General features: G+C 44.3%; 1 protein-coding gene across 1 annotated transcript in view; it reads left to right on the top strand.

The window, feature by feature from the left end:
- The window catches only part of ATXN10 (ataxin 10), a 1,000,711-nt gene that overhangs the window by 742,046 nt on the left and 240,570 nt on the right, over nucleotides 1-18,095 (top strand). The window lies entirely within an intron of this gene.

Genomic DNA, 18,095 nt, shown 5'->3' with positions numbered 1-18,095 from the left:
AACTAATGGCAAATAGCCTTCAGGGTGTGATCTCGGATTTGGTGCACCCAGACGGGAACAGTTTTGTACCCCAAAGATCTACCAAATTAAACCTTCAGCGCCTCTAAGATAACAATACCGCTGCAGAGGGGATAAGGCGCCACTGCCAGTGGTATCGCTAGATGTGAATAAGGTATTCAACTCCATTAAGAGGGCCTTCTTATTTGCAGTTATGGAAAGAAAATTGCGTTTGGACCTAAAAAAAAAATTTATATGGTCCAAACTCCCCTATACAAACCCCAGAGCATGAATTAAAGTAAAAGGGGTCCTCTCCAGGGAATTCCTCAACAAAAGAGCTATGAGGCAGGGGTGCCCACTATCACAGATGCTATTTGCACTGGTGATAGACTCCCTGGCGGATAGATATGGGCTGATATCCAGACATAGGTCTGGCAATGGGGTGGATTCATGGGAAGAACACATCCCTCTGTATGACATTAGGCGGAACCAGAAACATCCCTTGTAAGATTAGGGATAAACCGGTGAAAATTCTCTGATCTCTGACAGGGAACTGGGCAATAAACAAAGACCTAGACATGCCACTCCAGGATGCCACAAAAACTTTATAAGTATTTGGAAATATGAATATCACAAGATTAGAGGACGCACTATGGAGACAATCTGGCCCTCAGCTCTATGAACCGGAGAAGGACATAAATCACTGACAGGCACTACCACTTTCTATTATGTGCGGCACTATTTAAAATGTCTGCACTCCCAAGTTTTAGCTATATACTGCAAAACTGTTCATACGCCATCTTGGATGCTTTCTTCCTCATCATAAATAGATTAAGGTCCATACTCTGGCTGGATGGTCTACCACTGATTACAGTGTCCACCCTCCAAAACTCTATGACAGGGGCACAGCGCTACCAAACATTTGTAGATATTACATGGCAGCCCAGGTGAGCATTGTAAACAAATGGGGGCATGCACCACTAGAGAAGCCTGCATTTAGAATGGACCGGGCTAACCCGGGGAAAAAAAGACCACCTACGTGCACTCGATGGAAGAAGGGTGGAGGCAACAGTCAATCCATCTAGCATAAGCTGAATAGAGAAATGGGGTGAGAGTAGACTAAAAGCGAAAACACCCCTGTCGGTGGGTACAAGACTTAGCCTGGCACAAAGATAACAGGGTATAATAAAAAATAAAAAAAAGATACATTATAGGCATCTCCTCCCTGGATGATGCATGGGATGAATACAGTATTGTACCCTATTAGCACCTACAGGTCGAATATGATATTGAAATGACAAACCTTTAAATACTTATAAATACACCACAGATTACAATTAAAGATCCGACCAGGAGAGGAAACCAAAGAAGACTTACTCTTAGACAGCAGGTTACAAGATGGATTTGCGACTATGAAGGCTATCTCACTCATGTATGGCACACTGATGAGGATCAGACAGGGAGAAATACAACAGCCAAGAGAACGTTGCAAGAGAGACCGAGGGGAGTTGGATGATGACCACTGGAGGGATGTTCTACAATTCCCAAGAGATGTGGCCATAAAGGTGAGTTTCCGCTTAATCCAATTGTAAGCCCTACATAGAATTTACTGTATCAGTGCCCTTCTGCACCAAATCTGTAGTGCCAGGGTTGACAAATGCATGTGGAACTGTTGTGTCCTTCACACACTACGGAAATTCCCTTAACTCCAAACATATTGAGAGGGAGGGATACAAACACTAGAACAGGTCACAGCACTACGTACTGATACTCAAGCTCCCTTAGAACTACTGGGAATCTGGAGGGATTCATACAAACGATTAACCATCAGCCTTGGAGCCAAAGAAATCAAGCAAAAGTGGGGCAGCACACTATGCCTAATGCTACAAGCCTGGACAGGAGGAATGGACAGGTGTAGGGCATGAGGAAAGGGGGTCTATGATGAAAGATGCCTCAAACAATTTGGAGAAAAAAAATACTGGAGGTTGGGGGGGGGGGGGGAGGGATGGGATCTAGTGAAATGGAGGCCTTGAAAAGAAACAGATGGTGGAGCAGAGATGTCACAGATTGGTAAAGACAGAAGGCAAAGCGACACACAGCTACTTGGAACCATAGTGAACAGGGGGAAGATGTGCCTTAAGGAACTGTGTCTGTAACATGTATGCTTTTTTTTGGGGGGGGGGGAGGGGAGGGGGGGGGTTTGCGGGATGCGCCGGGGGAGAATCGCTGCATTGTTTTGTGATTTATTACCTAACTATTTTGTCAATTGAAAACCCAAATAAAATGTATTAAACAAAAAATTTTAACAAAAATCAGGGTCATTTGTGACTGCACTTGTTTATCACTAAAGGTATGAGAGGAATTGGTCAAAAAGCATATGCAATTTCCGTGATCAGTCTAATCGACAAGGCCTTCCCCTGGAAGCATTGGTGTAGGAGGCTAAATCTGAAGTCTTGATACTTTACATTTTATGGAGTTGCAAATCAATATCTGGAGTACCCCGCTGACGGAACATCTCTTGAAGCACTTGTTCAAGTAGGTCCCATTTGTGTGATATGAATGCATGTCTGCCTTCTTCCCTCAGTTTCTACCACTGGCAGGTGTATTTTTTTTTTTTTTAAATCAAGGGTATTCTGCTCTGAGTGGGCCATTTCCAGATCTCCTGGCCTAGTTTTGATAGCAAGCTTGCCTCTCCTTTCTTGTTCCGATAGAACATTGTGGTTGTGTTTTCTGCTTCAGGAAGACCGTTTCAGCTTTCCATAGTCCTCTGATTTTTAGATCTCCCATTTGCGCTCCCCAGATCATGTGGGATGCATCTGTGGTGGCTTTAATGGCCTGCCTAATGTTATGTTGTCCACTTTCCACCAGGTCATCTCTTCCAGCACCTTTTGCATTACAACCACCAGATTGTCCCCACACTCTTGCCTGTTACCATTGGTTTTTAGCCACTCTTGAAGTGAACTCATATGTAGTCTTGCATGTGGGATCAGAGGGATGCACAAGGGCGCCATGTGCATCATTTTCCCCACAATTTTCACTGTCAGAGTCTACACATTGCAGTAGCAGCAAAGCCTGTTTTGTGATTGTTCGAATCCTCTTGAGGGTAGAGAAGGCTCCAGTATTGATTCTTGCTCCCAGGAAAATGTTAAGACTCTCCAGCTCTGTTGAAAACTTTCATAGGTTGATCGTGAATGTTAGTCTGTGAAGGGTGTCCAGGACTGTCCTGATGTTCCTTTTGTATTGTATGAGCTTGCGTTGATTTGCCAGTCATCTAGGTACGGGTAGAAATGTATCTCTTTCCTTCTTAGGTAGGCCACCACTGCAGCTAAACATGTTAACACTCTGGGTGCTGACTTGATTACAAAGGGGAATACTCTGAATTCATAGTGGTTCTTGTTGACTATGAACTTTAGGTAACGTCTGTGTTTGTGGTTCACAGGAATGTGTAGGAAAGCATCCTTTAGGTCTTTGGTTGCCACATAGTCATTTTCCCACAGCTGTGAGATGACCTGCAGCAGTGTGGTCTTTTTAAATGTTTGCATCTGCATAAACTTGTTTAAGAAGCAGAGGTCCTATTTTAGTTTTAGAGACTTGTTCAGTGTTGGGATGAGAAAGTATGCAGAGTAGTTTCCTTGATAGATTTTTTCTAATTTCTCTCTATAGTCCCCTTTTCTAGGGGTTTCTGCACCTCGTGTTGCAGGCAAAACCGCTCCTTTTCCGAATGAGTGTTCTTTGGTCAGAAGACACTTTCTGACATGACTCTCCTCCACTCCTATTCTGCCCCCACTGGTGTTACATGGTGGGGCGGTTGGTAAGAGCAGTCACTTGGTTGAGGAGCTGGCCTCTTCCTCTCACACTGCCCCGAAAGGGCTGGTGCTGGACTGCTTGGGGCGGTCACTGCTGTGTGGATTGCTGCTGTAGCAATGCATGGTGGTAGGGTGACTGGAAGCCTTCTTTTCCAGTTGGTCTCCTCATGGGGATTGTCTCTCTCTGTTGGTGACCTTGAAACCGCAAGGCACCATGGCCTTGGTCAAGTCATTGCCCTTTCTAAGCTGTTTAAGTGTGTCATTCACCGATGAGCTAAATACATGTTCTCCAGTGAAGGCTCATTGATGATACTGCATGCTCCTTACTCCATAACCCCAACACCCGTACCCAGGCATGCCTCCTCTGGTTTGTGCCTGTGACCAGCTATCTACAGGCTGTCAGGGGCACCAAGGGCAGATTTCAGGCACATGCTGGCGATGGTCTTCCTCTTTTCTACTAGCACCATTGCCTGCCTTTGGAAATACTCTGGGAGGTGTTTCATCAATTCTCCCACTTCGCCAATGTTGGTGTGTGCATCTATTTAGGAAGGCGTTGAAGTTAGTAATCCTCCACTGTATAGCTGCACCTCTCTCTACTTTTCATCCCTCCATCTCTGCTCTCTTCCTCTCTTTCACCAGGGATTGGCCTTTAGATGTGGGGGTGTTGGCTATCCTTCTTGCTATGACCACAATCATAGAATATTCCATTGCATTTCTCCAAATGTATAGCGGGTCCTCGGAGCATGTTTATTCTTTTTGACCCTCTGGGATACAGCCTGCTAGTTCTCCGAAAGCCTCTTTTTTCCCGCATCCAGAATGTTGGGCAACATCAGTTGATATTGAGTCTTGCACTGTGAGGAGTTTCAAGATGAATGCAGGTCTGTGCCTTCTCTTTCTACAGTTAGACTCCATACTTGTCCACCACCCTTTCTTCTGCCAAATTAGATATGGCGATGTCTGGAAGTGATGGCCTCAAGGAATGGGAGTAGACTCCCTTTTTTTGGTGAGTTGGCGTAGAGGTCTTGCCACTGGTCATCGATACTTTTAATGTCTTAAAATATTCCCTGGTGCTTGAGCTCTTGGTCTTTGAAGAACATTTCCTGTTCTTCCTGTTGCTGCTCTGGTGTGATTGGTGGTTCAAGTTTGACCTCCTGTCTCCTATGGGTTTGGTTCCCCCAGGAATGAACTAGCCTGGCAGTTAGAGCTGGGCTGTTCCGACTGGAACAGGTTCAAGGTTGATTTGCATATGGCTATGTCCAAACTGAGACGGTATGGTAGGCAAAAACGATGGATTGGGATGCAGCCAGAGTGACTGCCATTGACGGAAATTAATTCAAACATTCCATCCATCACTTTGCTGTTACTGATACCGCCGCAAGTGTGACGGGTATCCCCAGACATGGGTCCTTGCTCACTGTGATCAAGCTGCTAAGCCAATAACATAGACGAAGCTGGTCTTGGATTGTTTGTTTTCCAGTTCAGGGACAACTTGGGCTGGCAGTTCGAACTGGACTGTTCCAATTGAAACTAGGTTAAGGCTGATCACCTTGTTGTGGAATCAGTTCCCCTCCGAAGCAATCAAAAGAAATTGAAATTCCCAGAGGGAGTGCCTCCAAATCCCTCTTCTTTTGCAAAACCACCTTTTTGGCTTCAAACAGTCTCGCTTCTTTCTTTTAACCTCAAGTGCCTACTCAATTGTGTTGATCGAGGTAGGTGGTGTTTTTTTTGTTTTTTTTAAGTTGGGCCTTCGATGTCTATCAGTTCCTTCACCCTCTGTCGCTGGTCTTTCGATGTCTAACGTTTCTCCGGGGGGTGTCCTCCACTAGTATTCTTGTAACGGTACCTGTGGGGCTCTCTGTGTTTCACTTTCCCTCAATTTGACGATTCTTTCAGCACAAACACAGTCTTGTGGGACTCTGAGAAACTTTTTTGGTCAGCTCCCCCTTACATTTTTGCTAGTTACCTTCTTTTTTGGCATTTGCTGAGCCTTGGCTGCTGCTTCCAGACTCCAATGGCAGAAAAAAGAATGTGAAAATGGTGACCATGCACAGCAGCTTATGAGGTGCACACCTGACTTCACAGGTGGACGGACATAGTACCAAATATTTATGTAAGACCGCCAGCACAATTAAAAAAAAAAGACCAAAAGAACGAGTTACTTACCTTCGGTAACAACTTTTCTGGTGGATACATTAGCTACCTGTGGACTCCTCACTCACCGAACTCTCCCCCTGCGCCAGCACCCGACAGAAACCCTCCCCCCAACCTCCGCACGTCGACGAGGACGCCAAAACCTTATAACTTATAACTTATAACCACATTGCTCCATAAATTTCTCTTCATAAACTGCTAGAAATAGAACTGTTAGTACATATTGAATGCTAAGCAAGTCTACAAAATATAAACATACATTTATAGACATGAATGTGTAGGAGTGATTCACACATAAGTTGATGGTAACAATATTGTTGAGGAAGCTTTAGATTATACACATTAAGTACTGACAAAAAATATATTGTGACATCAAGAAGTTCACTGTGAAATGTTTTAACATGTACCATGAGGAGCGCACCAATTTAAATCATAAAAAAATCACAATGCTCTAACTAGGCTTATAATAAATGCAGCAGTATATATAATGAAATAACTCTACAGCGAGGACCATCCAGCATCTTGGGTTGTGTGACCCCCCCAATTGATGAGATCACATTTTGTAAATTTGTTACAAAACAATGACCTTTTCGGGGATGAAGAAAATTGTGTTTGTCACTCCTCTCTTACCGAGTTATGTTGTGGTAGGAAGTAGTGTTGGGAGTCAGGTCAAGCTATCTGAGAATCTCTCATCTGCAGAGATATACAGAGCCCATCCCCACACCACAAAATGGTTTGAATTTTACATTATGATTATTTATTTTCCACTGTTTGACTACAGATCATGTGCTTTAGAATGATCATGAGTATGCTAAAACATATAAACCTACCTAAATTATTACCAGCTGTCTATCAGCATGGTTGTATTAGCTTATCGAAATACGCCATAGTATTTAAAGCCTTCCCATGTTCCTTATGGGCCATCAAGCCTGAAGTTGGAGGATTGTATTTCAGGACTCTCCTCCTGCAGCTGGCCCATATATCTATCCCCTACACAGATATCTTCTGTACCCTTCTTATGCTTTGTGTTCTCTGAAGCGCAGAGGGGTCAGCTTGTTATGCTCTTGTTGCGTTACACAGGATGTTGAACAATTAATACTTCTTGTTCAAAATATTTATAGACTGAAGCTTACCTGATAGTTTGCTTCCTTATTACAAAACAGAACTCACAAGATCATCTTCTCCAGATAGCCATATTTCAGCTGCTGAGCTCTTGAACAGTGCATGCGTCAGAGAATGGACATTTCTCATGCTACCTTGCTAGTGTGAGTTCAAGAAAATTCTTTCGAGTTCAAGGGCTTCCAAGGCATGCGATTCACCATCAAAACCTGTAAAGTCCAACTCAACTGCACAATGGACCTGAGCTGACTTTGTCCATGTTGTAATAATGATATGTCATTTTGAGTAATGTCTATTGCAGATGACACAATGTTGTTTAATGTGTAAATGTGAGTGGACAATGTGTTTATACCATTATCAACAACGACTAATGCTTTCTCTAAATGTGCCTGATCTATTTGCCTCAAACGAGCAGCAGCTTTTATTTGCGAAAGCTTCCATATTTCATTGTATAATTTTAAAATAAGCGTTTGAAGCGTGGTTTCCTAGGACCTAGCAATAAATCTTGCAAATCTACGTCTTGAGAGGGAGGTGTTCCTTAACAGCTGTTAATGTGGAGTGTTGCAACCATTGCTGACATTTGCCCGTGCTATATGTGATGACGATATCTGTATGTTGTGTGGAAACATAGCGAGGGTCCTCTCTGCTTGCTTTAAAACCCTGTGTAGAGTTAATAAAACATGCATGACAACCATTTGTATCCACTGTCCACAGTGTCAAATTAAATGTAATGTTCTTAACCGTACCATTGAGCTGTTCTTCTATAACGTTCACAACAAGTTACCAATTCTTGAATTTTGCTATTAAGGGAATACTGGGCATGTTCATATCTTTAACTTTAGCTTACCCAAGGAAAATTGTTTGATGCTTTAAAGAAGGTGTCTGTGCCTTGTAAGTGCCAGTCTTTCGCTCTCCAAACTGTTTTTAAATCAGTTGTTTGCTTCCAATATTCGTAGCCTTGTATGGCCAATTGGTAAATAAATACATTTGAATATATCAATTTAGTGTAAGTGAGCAAAGTTTTCCTTGCTTTTGTTGCTGGCAGTTCAAAGCATTATGACTCAGGATCAATAGCATCATGCTCAGAGAAATATGTGAATTTACATGTGTTTTAGGACTCCCTACTGGTGGAGTTGGACAATGTTTCTATTATGTGTAGTTAAAAACTGTACATGGGGTACAAGCTCTGTGTAGGTAATGGTGCCCATAACAATGGTAACAGAACATTTAGCCATAGTTTTCAGGATATATGGACCTATCTTCACCTTCAAATGCAGTATAATATTCAAGCTCAGAAAGCATTGAAACTATTGTTCTAGCCTGCAATCATGGTTGGGGACAACACAACCTCCCACCCCTTGAATAGATACATGAGGAATGTTCTGGGAACTCAAGTGGTAGGACAATTATACTGGATATGCTTGGGGTAAATGGGTGCAGTCAGCCAAAGCTTTTAAGGCAGCCAATATTTCATCATTCACCCTCATGTAGGAACAAGTTATTGCAGCCACAGTTGCCATAACACCTGCAGATTTGGCAGCTTTGTCAGCCAATGAATTCCCTATAACGTGTATTCTGACACTTTGATGGCCCAGTGTATGTTTTTACATGAGCCTGTGGCAGCCTGTCTATGAGATCTGCCACATTACCCTACAGCATTTTATGCTTGATGGTGTTTCCCTTGGAGTCTCTGAATCCATTAAGGTGCCAGTAGTTTAGGTTTTCATTAAAGAATGGACACATTAATAAGAATCACACAGGATTAGGGTGGGTAATTCAGGATCCGTATGTTCCAATGCTAGTATCATTGCTTTCATTTTAGCAAGATAATCTGTACAATCCCCAAGGGACTGTGTAAAGGTTTGTTGAAGGTGGAATACTCCACCCATCATTACTCCATTAACAGCTGTGCAAGCCACCGAGTATTTATGTTTGGTCTATAGCAGGTTGAGCTGAACCATCAGTGTAAATGATGTCTTTGTAATGATCTAAAAGCAATAGGTTAGTACTCATGGGATACTCAAGTTCGTATTGAAGAAATTATTGAGTATGTAACTTTGGGTCAAATGCATAGTCAACATCAGTGGCACTTAAGGAGATGGTGGCCCATTGTATCCATTGTGGATGCAGTGTTTTTGTATTTGGAACACCGGCTTTCCTAACAGCCTCTAAGACTAGAACTGGGGTGACGACAGTGATACGCTTACCCTGGGCTAGTGGTCTCTTCTTAATGACAGTCATCTGAACTGCAGCCAGTATTTTTTCAGTGGATGCAAAATACATTTCTGCATTGGAGTAGAAATGTGATTTATATGGAATTGGGACAGTGTCAACTTCATTGAGTGTGGCATAGGTAAATCCAGTGGCACCTAGAATTATCCGGATGACCAGATTTGTTTTTTTTTCACATGTATGTAGGTGTTTTACTTCAAGTATACCTATTTGTACTGATCTCATTAACTGTGTATGTTGTGGTGACCATTTTTTGCTTGAGAAGTGTGGGCGTAGTAAATCATAAAGTAGTTTTATCCGTTGCGCATAATCTGGTATGTGAGTTCTGCCAAACTTAAAGAATCCTAACAAGGAGTGCAGTTTTTTATGGTATTTGGTGGTTGTAGTTGTGCACACTTCTCAAGGAAGTGTGGTGCCAGACTCTTCCCCTCATTAGAAAGCCCGTATCCCAAAAACATGACACTGTGAAATGCAATTTTAATTTTCTTAAAGTTGAATTTGGAGCCATGTTCGACAAATCTCAACAAAATGCACTCTACCCTGGCCAAGTGTGTGTTGAAGTCATCATCCGTCAGATAGATGTCGTCTACATAGGACAATGCCATAGGATCAGTATCATGCAATATTGATGTTACACGGGCAGAGGCGAGTCCCGAACTGTTCTTATACTGTTGGGGGAGTTGACAAAATCTGAGGTGAGAGCCGAGTGCGGATCCCTGCTTTCAAGTGCCATGTTTTGGCTGAAGAAACAATTGGAGATGTACAATGTTGTTTTGTATTTTTCCAGACAATGTTGTTCATTAGAGCTGCCCTTTGTTAATTATGAATTGCAGATGTGCATTTGTGACAATTTAAGAGTCTGTAGTCTAAGACTAGTTTATAGGAATGGTCCAGCATAGCTACAGGGAACCAAGGGTTGTTCACTGGGATACACAGTGACGTGTTGGCTCTCATAGTACCAGTGAGACTGCTGGATTCGGACGGCAGCACCCGCCAGATTGTGGGGAATTTAACTGTAGGCCTAACCCTTTCGGCCAGCTAGCGGTACCTCAGCAGCACCTGGAAATGGCAGTGATTTGTGGTAGCTGTGTGCATGACATTCTGACTTCCCAGGGAAAATCATGATTGAACAAACCACATATTTTTCTCCCAGTTACATTTGTCTCACATATGCAAATACAAACAGAAGCAAAGATTGGTTGAATATACTTTATTGAATCAATTGCGTTCCAGATAAAATAGCATGTACTGCAATGATTAGGATGATAAAACATAATAATAATGTGGTGACAAAGAAAGTGAACCATAAGAAAAGTCCCACCATAGTGTCAGAATGCTAGTGGTTGGAATTCCTAACTACAGCACTAAGATACTATATTAGAGTACAGCAGTGTTAGCCTAATCCACCCTTCAGAGTCCCTAGGAATATACCATCGGCAATGCCGGGATTTAGTAGTAGCGAAGAGGGCAGTTAGTCTACTGAGACTCCTCTTTCATCTAGGCATAGAAAGACGTCAAGTCTCTGCAAACAGCTGCAATGAAGCAACAGCATTCAGTGGCAAGCTTCTAGCTGGAACTCTCCCTCTAACGTATAGGGGGCACAGAGATTTTTTATAATAAAACAGGTAATGTCCTAGGAAAACTGCCCTGACTTAAAACACGCATGTTTCCGCAAAGTGGCAGAGATTGCGGTGTTCCACTTAGTGCCAGCAACATATTGGAGACAGCCTTGAACAGAGCACAGAACGAGAATGTCAGTGTACAGTGAAAACTGTTTCTGGGCTAAAAGTGTACAAGATAAAGGAAAATAAAACATCACTGCAGAAGAGAGCTTCTGCTCAGAAAATAAAAATCAATAAAATGAATTGCAGCTAGGCTAAAGGACACGAGCTGCAGGCCTATAGATAAAATAACGTGCCCATAGAAAGCTACTAATCACTCCCTGGTACTCATGTTTGAGGGAATCTTCCTCACTGAGGCTTTTGTTTTATGGGGTACTGTGGATGTGCTTGCAGGCTGGAGCGTATAGGTTTAACATGATAAGGAGAATCTCTATTCCAACCCACATCGTTGCGGTACAGCACCAGTGCCTCTGCTAGAGCCCAATCTGCAGCATAGACTTCTTTTACTTGTTGCAGAACTAGGACTGAAAAAGGTGGAAAAATCACATCCTCTTCTTCTTGTGGGAGGGTTCTAACAAACTCTGGTGCCAATCTCTTTGCCAGGAGAATGTTGTAGTTGAGCATTAATCTTTGCCAGAAAATTACTTTAATTTTGCACATTGTTTTCAATTTGAATTTTTAGTTTATAGACACAATCTGGATATGGGGTTTCGACCTCAATGTAATCATTAGTTGCTCTCACATCCAGAAACTCCTGAAGCTTCTGGCAAACTATTGTGACCACTGCTGCGCTGTCTAGCCGAGTCACTGCCCATGTCTTGCTCCTTAGTAATGTTCTCAATATGTGTGGCACGCGTAGCCGAAATCCCAGCGACCTTATCTTCTTTTTTAAATTGTGATTTTTGTTGTGGAAGTTTTTCTTCCTTTTTTATTATCATGTCAGATGAGCGTTGTGAGCCCTTCTTCGATTTGACATGCTCTACTTGTCTGCACTCTGACCACCTACCTCTCTCGGTCTGTTCGTCAGATGAGTCCTGGAAGGAACAAAAGGGCGTGGATCAGTATACTGATGCATGTCAGGTGGTTTCAAATTATCATGATTTTGTAGTTTGTAACATTTCTCTGAGGCCTCAGAATGCAGAGATCTCCTTGTGATTTAGTTTTCTCTTTTATTAGATTTTTTCTTATCCCAGCAGCTTTTAGAAGACTCCTGTGCTTGCTTGGTGTTATCCTTTTCAGAATTACCTTTAAGCTGTGGCTTATTTGGTCTGGCCCCCAAATTATCCCAATCTATACTAGTATAAATCTCAGAAATTATTTTTGGTAACTCACATTCCTGTTCTATTTGAGGAAGTTGTGCAAGTCCTTGAAATACACCCGAGCACTGCTGTTTCTCCTTTGATGTTTCCTAAAATAACTAAGGATGCTGTGGCTAAGTTGACCATTTATTTCATCCCCAAGTCGAGGGCAGGGGCAGCCCCATGTTCATTTTTAATTGGTTTCAACACTGCTGGGAAAATCAAAAGAGATGGTGTACCATGCATTATGGTGTATATTGCAGCAAAAACCTTATCCTAAGTAGCACAATCATCAATTGAGGGTGCCATCCCAAACGGCAAGCACATTGTGAGAATCCTATGTTTATCTTGGGGTCTTGTATGGGGTAATACTGCTTCCAACTGGTTTGTTTTTTGAGCAATCCAAAACGGAATTTCTTCTCATTTGGTGGGAACATTACCCATAATTGCATTAATAATTATTGGGTTTATCCTGTGGTAGCCAATTGTTGTTGAACAGCGGAGGTAGCCGTGCTGGGACAGTATTTAATGTTCACATTATGAATTGTATTAGACGTCTATATAATCTTACAAAATTATCATATAAAGGGGGCAGATCTGCTGCCTGTATATTTTGTACATTAGGATACAGGGTGTATGCAGCTAGTGCTGGCCACGAGGCCCCGTCGTTACTGAGAGGACCCAGTCTAATGTATTCAACAACGTGTGGAAGGGCACCTTGGAACCAATTTTGGTGTTCTTGGTATGTTATTAGTATTTCTAAGTTATTACATGCTCTGTATTGCTGTGGAATGTTTGCTACTGTGTATGTTTAAAATGTAGTTGTATTGGCATCGACTGCAGGAAAATGGATCCGTGAATAAAATGTTTCTGTTCTGTATGCTTCATGTGCCTCAACCACATCTCCACCCTCATTGCACAGCCCGTTTGCAAGTAAATATTGTATGTCAGTATGTCTACAATTTACTGGAATAGCTACTAGATTCGCCATTTTTGTAAAACCGAATTTAAAGATAGAAACACCAAGTGGGGTATCCTTTTAAGAGTTCAAGCTTGAACAACCTGCAGACTAATATAGCTGAGGAGGCTATTTCCCTAACACCATGTGTGCCTCCATATAAAAGATTAATAGGGCACCTTAGGTGTACGAGAGAGAACTATTCAGGAGATCCATTGAAAAAATACTTGACCCTGATACGTTGGTGGCGCCATGTTCTGCGGTTCCTGCTTTAGTAATAGGATTGCATGTATAGGATGGCAGCACAGCCAAGTGTAGGAGAGTGAGTGCACCCCACACCTTTAGTAGCTGTCATCCTAACTCCTGGCTACCTCACATTGCCCCACCCAAACCTCCAAAGTACAGATGCAGGAGAGACCCCTACTGGACCCACGCTGGTGGGTTCGCCCTCTGGTGCACCAGTCAAACCCCATGAATCCAATGGTGGATCTAGAGTGGAGACAGTGGTGAGATCGAGACTTTCCTTGGTGCCCACTCCAGTACCGTCACCTCTGGCGCAGCCAACGCTGCCACACAGCGCTGTCCCCATCGTTATTTCCGACTCTGACATGGAGTTAGGTGGGCATCGTCCTGTAACATCTGGGCCATTGCTTCCCGGAGCGGGGCCAGTGCCATATTTGTGTCATAGCCCTGGAGAGGGAGATGAATGGGAGGGGTCTGCCGACCATTATCATTACTAGCACCCCAATGAGAAATAGGACTATTGGTATGAGGAACTGGAGGAAGCCAGTGAATGAGACACCTCAATTGACACTGGTCTGCTCTCTCCTCCTACTGTGGCCACGAAGGTGGAGGCCTCTTCTGCAATGGTGGTGCATACAGTGGCTGCATCTGCATGCTTGCCGTAGGCCTGGATGAGGGCTGCACTTACCTCCGATCCGATCAAGACTAAGACTGCTGTGACCATCCCCAGCCCAACACCAAATGCATCTGCCTTTGACCAAGGTGGGGCTGCATCACTTCATTGGTTTAGTCCGCACAACACCCACAGCAGCTCCAGCACTGTAGCAATGCAGACCGAAACTGGGCTGATGTGCTGATAGTTGCGGTCCTCGTCTAGCCTCCATTGCACGCCAGCAGAATTTTCAGCTCATCACAATTTCAGCACTGACTCCAGTCGATGGCTCCTGTGTGACGGTAGCCTTCATACCAAAGTATACAAAAAGTGATGGATGGAATGCTTTAATTAACTTTAAATGCAAAAAGAACAAGTGATGGACGGAATGCTGAACAATGTCAAACATTCACCCCCCAGTACAGAGATCTGGGCCTAAATCCATCTATGCCCATCTTCAGCCATACCCTTCTGTAGGAAAGTACCATCTTGCCTGGCATGTTACCCCCATTTTTCACTGTATATATGTTGTTTTAGTTGTATGTGTCACTGGGACCCTGCTAGTCAGGGCCCCAGTGCTCATAAGTGTGCCTGAATGTGTTACCTGTGTTATGACTAACTGTCTCACTGAGGCTCTGCTAATCAGAACCTCAGTGGTTATGCTCTCTCATTTCTTTCAAATTGTCACTAACAGGCTAGTGACCAATTTTACTAATTTACATTGGCTTACTGGAACACCCTTATAATTCCCTAGTATATGGTACTGAGGTACCCAGGGTACTGGGGTTCCAGGAGATCCCTATGGGCTGCAGCATTTCTTTTGCCACCCATAGGAAGCTCTGACAATTCTTACACAGGCCTGCCACTGCAGCCTGAGTGAAATAACGTCCACGTTATTTCACAGCCATTTTACACTGCACTTAAGTAACTTATAAGTCACCTATATGTCTAACCTTTACCTGGTAAAGGTTGGGTGCTAAGTTACTTAGTGTGTGGGCACCCTGGCACTAGCCAAGGTGCCACCACATTGTTCAGGGCCAATTCCCCGGACTTTGTGAGTGCGGGGACACCATTACACGCGTGCACTACTTATAGGTAACTACCTATATGTAGCTTCACGATGGTAACTCCGAATATGGCCATGTAATATGTCTATGATCATGGAATTGCCCCCTCTATACCATCCTGGCATAGTTGGCACAATCCCATGATCCCAGTGGTCTGTAGCACAGACCCTGGTACTGCCAAACTGCCTTTCCCGGGGTTTCACTGCAGCTGCTGCTGCTGCCAACCCCTCAGACAGGCTTCTGCCCTCCTGGGGTCCAGCCAGGCCTGGCCCAGGATGGCAGAACAAAGGACTTCCTCTGAGAGAGGGTGTTACACCCTCTCCCTTTGGAAAATGGTGTGAAGGCAGGGGAGGAGTAGCCTCCCCCAGCCTCTGGAAATGCTTTCATGGGCACATTTGGTGCCCATTTCTGCATAAGCCAGTCTACACCGGTTCAGGGACCCCTTAGCCCTGCTCTGGCGCGAAACTGGACAAAGGAAAGGGGAGTGACCACTCCCCTGACCTGTACCTCCCCTGGGAGGTGCCCAGAGCTCCTCCAGTGTGCTCCAGACCTCTGCCATCTTGGAAACAGAGGTGCTGCTGGCACACTGGACTGCTCTGAGTGGCCAGTGCCATCAGGTGACGTCAGAGACTCCTTCTGATAGGCTCCTTCAGGTGTTGCTAGCCTATCCTCTCTCCTAGGTAGCCAAACCCTCTTTTCTGGCTATTTAGGGTCTCTGTCTCTGGGGATTCCTTAGATAACGAATGCAAGAGCTCATCCGAGTTCCTCTGCATCTCTCTCTTCACCTTCTGCCAAGGAATCGACTGCTGACCGCGCTGGAAGCCTGCAAAACTGCAACATAGTAGCAAAGACGACTACTGCAACTCTGTAACGCTGACCCAGCCGCCTTCTCGACTGCTTTCCTGGTGGCGCATGCTGTGGGGGTAGTCTGCCTCCTCTCTGCACTAGAAGCTCCGAAGAAATCTCCCGTGGGTCGACGGAATCGTCCCCCTGCAACCGCAGGCACCAAAGAACTACATCACCGGTACCTTGGGTCTCCTCTCAGCACGACGAGCGAGGTCCCTTGAATCCAGCAACTCTGTCCAAGTGACTCCCACAGTCCAGTGACTCTTCAGTCCAAGTTTGGTGGAGGTAAGTCCTTGCCTCCCCACGCCAGACTGCATTGCTGGGAACCGCGACTTTTGCAGCTACTCCGGCCTCCTTGCACTTCCGGCGGAAATCCTTTGTGCACAGTCCAGCCTGGGTCCACAGCACTCTAACCTGCATTGCACGACCTCCTAAGTTGTTCTCCGGCGACGTGGGACTCCTTTGTGCGACTTCGGGTGAGCACCGTCTCACGCATCCTCGTAGTGCCTGTTTCTAGCACTTCTACGGGTGCTGCCTGCTGCTGAGAGGGCTCCTTGTCTTGCTCGACGCCCCCTCTGTCCCCAGACGCAATTGGCGACACCTTGATCTGTCCAAACTTACATATGACCACCTTAGCTGGAAAGGAGCAAGGAGTCTCTGTGTAGAAAGAGGTTTGAGTGTAGGGAAGAATCCTTTCTTGGAATTGTTACTTAACATGCTTAGAGAACGAGATAAGGCCAGAAGGACCCCATCTGTTGAAAAAGCAGCTAATGGTTCCCAATCTGATCCAGGGACCCCCCTAGGAAAAGATTCAGGAAAGAAACTTCAGAGCCTGCCCATTACTAGACAGTCTAGCATAGTTGGTACTGATGTAGAGTCACACCATACAGATAGTGTTGTCTCACATCATAGCAAGAGCATTCATTCTCACCACAGTAGAAGTGATGTTTCTGTTAACCAAGCTGTTAGGGTGCCTTCTGTAAGGGACAGGTCTCCTTCTGTCCATTCTCATCATACTTCTGATGCAAGACATGACCCTCCCACCCACCCTGATGACAGATTGTTAGAAAGGGAGCTCAATAAATTGAGAGTGGAACAAACCAGACTGAAGCTCAAGAAGCAACAGCTGGATTTGGATAGACAGACTTTAGAAATAGAGAAGGAGAGACAGAAACTGGGTTTAGAAACCCATGGTGGCAGCAGCAGTATACCCCATAGTCATCCTGCAAAAGAGCATGATTCCAGGAATCTGCACAAGATAGTTCCCCCTTATAAGGAGGGGGATGACATTAACAAGTGGTTTGCTGCACTTGAGAGGGCCTGTGCTGTACAGGATGTCCCTCAAAGGCAGTGGGCTGCTATCCTATGACTATCATTTAGTGGAAAAGGTAGGGATAGGCTCCTTACTGTGAAAGAAAGTGAAGCCAATGATTACAAAGTTCTTAAGAATGCACTCCTGGATGGTTATGGCTTAACCACTGAACAATACAGGATAACGTTTAGAGAGACCAAAAAGGAGTCTTCACAAGACTGGGTTGATTTCATTGACCATTCAGTGAAGGCCTTGGAGGGGTGGTTACATGGCAGTAAAGTTACTGATTATGACAGCCTGTATAACTTGATCCTGAGAGAGCATATTCTTAATAATTGTGTGTCTGATTTGTTGCACCAGTACTTGGTGGACTCTGATCTGACCTCTCCCCAAGAATTGGGAAATAAGGCAGACAAATGGGTCAGAACAAGGGTGAACAGAAAAGTTCATACAGGGGGTGACAAAGATGGCAACAAGAAGAAGGATGGTAAGTCTTCTGACAAGGGTGGGGACAAATCTAAAACTGAGTCTTCATCAGGCCCACAAAAACACTCTGGTGGGCCCAAATCCTCTTCTAATCAAAACAAAGAAAAGAAACCATGGTGCTATTTATGTAAAATAAAAGGCCATTGGACAACAGATCCCAGTTGTCCAAAGAAAAGCACCAAGCCTCCTACCACTACAACCCCTACTGCTACACCTAGTGTCCCTACTAATAGCAGTGGTGGTGGGAGCAAACCTACTAATAGCCAATCTAAGGGAGTAGCTCGGCTCACTTTTGGTAACTTAGTT

The sequence above is a fragment of the Pleurodeles waltl genome, chromosome 4_1 (assembly GCF_031143425.1).
Source record: "Pleurodeles waltl isolate 20211129_DDA chromosome 4_1, aPleWal1.hap1.20221129, whole genome shotgun sequence".
Classification (NCBI taxonomy): Eukaryota; Metazoa; Chordata; class Amphibia; order Caudata; family Salamandridae; genus Pleurodeles; species Pleurodeles waltl.
This window is presented reverse-complemented; position numbering and strand designations above follow the sequence as displayed.